The sequence below is a fragment of the Bos indicus genome, chromosome 14 (genome assembly GCF_029378745.1).
Source record: "Bos indicus isolate NIAB-ARS_2022 breed Sahiwal x Tharparkar chromosome 14, NIAB-ARS_B.indTharparkar_mat_pri_1.0, whole genome shotgun sequence".
Taxonomy (NCBI): Eukaryota; Metazoa; Chordata; class Mammalia; order Artiodactyla; family Bovidae; genus Bos; species Bos indicus.
The window spans coordinates 82,557,675-82,561,847 of NC_091773.1; the positions used below are offsets into that span (position 1 = coordinate 82,557,675).

Here is a 4,173-nt window from a genome sequence, read left to right on the forward strand (position 1 = left end):
GGCGCTGTCTCTCCTGCTCGGCCACACCCTGCTCTGGTGGGGGAGAGAGTCTTGGTCTCGGACCTGGCATTTCTCCACCTCCCCCCTTAGTAGCTGTGGGGCCCTGGGTCTGTGAGCCTTGGTTTCCTCTACTGTGGAAGGAGGGTGATAAGATGGTGTCCTTGGCAGAATCAGGTGAGGTGATAATTCAAGCACCCAGCACAGCCAATGCCCGGAGAGCTCAACCCAAGGCCACAGACACCGTGGGTCTCTGCAGCCAGGGATGTGTCCTTGCTTCTGCAGAGGCTCAGTCTGCATGCTCCTTTCTCCCTCAGGATTGTGATTAGAGCTGAACGCTAAGACTCGGCTCAGTGAAGTCGCAGTTACCAATTTTGCTCTTTTAGATAAATCAGTTTTTCTTTTCTTACACTGGCTGTTTTAGTTCTTTAAAGGGGCCTGAGTTTTATTAGTTTCAGTGTTATACTTTTGAAAATGTCTCTCTTCTCTTGGCCATAGCCCTTGGTGCCACACAAAGGGAGCGCATGTAAGTCCTGCTCAGTGTCGCTCAGGTGAAACTTTGTACCCTTGACTTGCCTAAAATACTTGCCTCATCTTAAATCAGAGGCATGATGACCTGCAAGACCATAGTTGCTGCAATATGTTTTTATACCTCTGATATCACTTAAATTATGGGCTTCCCAGGGGGTGCAGTGGTAAAGAATCTGCTGCCAATACAGGAGAGACAGGAGACATGGGTTCCATCCCTGGGTGGAGAAGATCCCTTGGAGGAGGTAATGGCAACCCACTCCAGTACTCTTGCCTGGAGAATCCCATGCACTAAAGAGCTGGGCAGGCTACAGTCCAGGGGTTCGAAAAGAGCTGGACACGACTGAGTGACTGAGTAAACTCAGAACATCACTTTAATAGGTTTGCGATACAGCAAGGAGGAGCACAGACAGTGTCCTGTTCTTCAGGGGATATTGTTCTATTGTTCTTCATTCCCACTTGCTGAACACCCAGAGGCAGTTTCTCCAAGTGGCCATCAGATAGGGAACCATTGAGGGAAATGAACCTTTAAGCTATTGAAACGCTCTTTCACAGTACTTACTCATCTTCCACTGTGTAAACCGCCTTCCTTTCCCAAGGGCAGCCCTGCTGCTGCTGCTGCTGCTAAGTCGCTTCAGTCGTGTCCGATTCTGTGCGACCCCATAGACGGCAGCCCACCAGGCTCCCCCCGTCCCTGGGATTCTCCAGGCAAGAACACTGGAGTGGGTTGCCATGTCCTTCTCCAATGCAGGAAAGTGAAGTCTCTTAGTCGTGTCCAACTCTTAGCGACCCCATGGACTACAGCCTACCAGGCTCCTCCGCCCATGGGATTTTCCAGGCAAGAGTACTGGAGTGGGGTGCCATTGCCTTCTCAACTTGCTGCTGCTGCTGCTGCTAAGTCACTTCAGTCGTGTCCGACTCTGTGCGACCCCATAGACGGCAGTCCACCAGGTTCCCCTGTCCCTGGGATTCTCCAGGCAAGAACACTGGAGTAGGTTGCCATTTCCTTCTCAAATGCATGAAAGTGAAAAAATAAAGTGAAGTCGCTCAGTCGTGTCCGACTCCTAGCGACCCCATGGACTGCAGCCCTCCAGGCCCCTCCGTCCATGGGATTTTGCAGCCCTGCTCTGCCTTAAAAACAAACAAAACGCAGCCTGGATTACACGGTTGTTTTTACACTGCTGCCATCTAATGGCGATATGTGGTAATGCATGATGAAATGAGGATCTGGGTTTTGTTTTGTTCTGTTTCTGTTCCCTGGAATACAGGTAGACCTAAACTTAGGTCTGGGAGCCAGCTCTTGTAGGGGTCGGTAGCCTAGTTGGAATTATTTAATGTTTTTTTTGCCCTATCGGAGAATCGGTTCGTCTTGTATGCATCGATGCTGGAATCTGTTTGTGCTGTTTCTGTTAGAATTTGTCTGCGTATTTTGTGTTTTGTTGTTATGAAACTTACAGAAATAGGAAATATTTCCTCTATCCTGAAAGAAGGATCTATTGGGGTGCACATTAGATAAGGTAAGATCAGAAGAGCAATGGCACCTGAACGGCTCACAAACAATCTGGCCATCAGAAGTGCTTTACAAAGGAGAGGAACACTCTGATAATGAACATCCCAGGGCGGGGGAGGAGGGGCTCACTTAGACTGGAGGTGTCTGATTCTGATTTCTCCTACTGGAGCACTGAAGAAGGATGGCAACTCACTCCAATATTCTTGTCTGGAGAATTTCATGGACAGAGGAGCCTGGCAGGCTATGGTCCATGAGGTCGCAGGGTCAAACAGAACTAAACGACTAACACTTTACTTCATATATATATGTGTGCATGTGTGTGTGTGTGTGTGTGTGTGTGTGCTTCTGTGCTTAGTGGCTCAGTTGTGACCGACTCTTTGTAACCCCATGGACTGTAACCTGCTAGGCACCTCTGTCCATGGGGATTCTCCAGGCAAGAATACTGGAGTGGATTTGACATGCCCTCCTCCAGGGGAATCTTCCCAACCCAGGGATCAAACCCAGGTCTCCTGCACTGCAGGCGGATTCTTTACCAGCTGAGCCACACAATGACAGACTTTATTTTCTTGGGCTCCAGAATCACTGCAGATGGTGACTGTAGCCATTAAATTAAAAGACGCTTGCTCCTTGGAAGAAAAGCTATGACCAACCTAGACAGCATATTAAAAAGCAGAGACATTACTTTGCCAACAAAGGTCCTTCTAGTCAAAGCTATGGTTTTCTGTAGTAGTCATGTATGGATGTGAGAGTTGGACTATAAAGAAAGCTGAGCATTGAAGAATTGATGTTTTTGAAGTGTGGTGTTGGAGAAGACTCTTGAGAATCCCTTGGACTGCAAAGAGTTCAAACCAGCCAACCCTGAAGGAAATTAGTCCTGAATATTCATTGGAAGGACTGATACTGAAGCTGAAATTCCAATACTTTGGCTACCTGTTGCCAAGAACTGACTCATTGGAAAAGACCCTGATGCTGGGAAAGGATTGAAGGTGGGAAGAGAAGGGGACGACAGGAGAAGAGATGGTTGGATGGCATCCCCGACTCAATGGACATGAGTTTGAGTAAGTTCCAGGAGTTGGTGATGGACAGGGAAGCCTGGCGTGCTGCAGTCCATGGGGTTGCAGAGAGTCAGATACAACTGAGCAACTGAAGTGGACTGAGCCGCCAAATATATATATATGTTCTTTTGCAGATTGTACAAATGTGGAACATCTCACATATGTGCCTGTCATCCTTGCTCAGAGGCTTTGCTAATCTTCTGTATATTGTTCCAGTTTTAGTATACATGCTCCTGACTCCAGCTTCCAACATATACTCTTTAAAGTAAACCTATCCCTTTTAAAGGAAACTCAAGTAATGTTTTCTGTGCATGTAATGTTGATGTTGGGCTAGAGCAGATCTTTTTTTCAGTTGATATTCTATATTCATTGTGGGGATTTTGCCCACTTTCTTTTTATTTTTTTAAATATTTATTTTTATTTATTTGACTATACCAGATCTTAGCCGCTACATGCAAACTCTAGGCCTGGCATGTGGGCTCTAATTCCCTGGCCAGGGATAAAACTTGGGCCCCCTGCACTGAGAGCTTGGAGTCTTAACTACTGAACCACCAGGGAAATCCCTCTTGTCCACTTTTCGTGTGATACAACATGATCACTTGGTTCCTTTTGAGTCCAGAGAGGGAAAGAATAATACCTTAGTTTAGCCTAATATAAAATGCTTTCGAATTTGCCAGCATCAGTTGGATCATCGAAAAAGAGAGTGGCAGATAAACATCTACTTTTGCTTTATTGATTACCCCAAAGCCTTTGACTGCGTGGATCACACAAACTGTGGACAATTCTTCAAGAGATGGGAATACCAGACCACCTGACCTGCCTCCTGAGAAATCTGTATGCAGGTCAAGAAGCAGCAGTTAGAATCGGACATGAAACAATGGACTGGTTCCAAATTGGGAATGGAGTACATCAAGGCTATATAATGTCACTCTGCTTATTTAACTTATATATAGATACATCATGCAAAATGCTGGGCTGGATGAAGCACAAGCTGGAATCAAAATCGCCGGGAGAAATATCAATTACCTCAGATATGCAGATGACACCACTCTCATGGCAGAAAGCAAAGAAGAACTAAACAGC

General features: G+C 46.4%; 1 non-coding gene across 1 annotated transcript; it reads right to left on the bottom strand.

Annotated features, from left to right (window-relative positions):
- Positions 1-3,229: 3,229 nt before the first annotated feature.
- Positions 3,230-3,336, bottom strand: LOC139187050 (U6 spliceosomal RNA). Its single transcript, XR_011570750.1, has one exon. It is a non-coding gene; the product is annotated as a U6 spliceosomal RNA (small nuclear RNA).
- Positions 3,337-4,173: the final 837 nt, after the last annotated feature.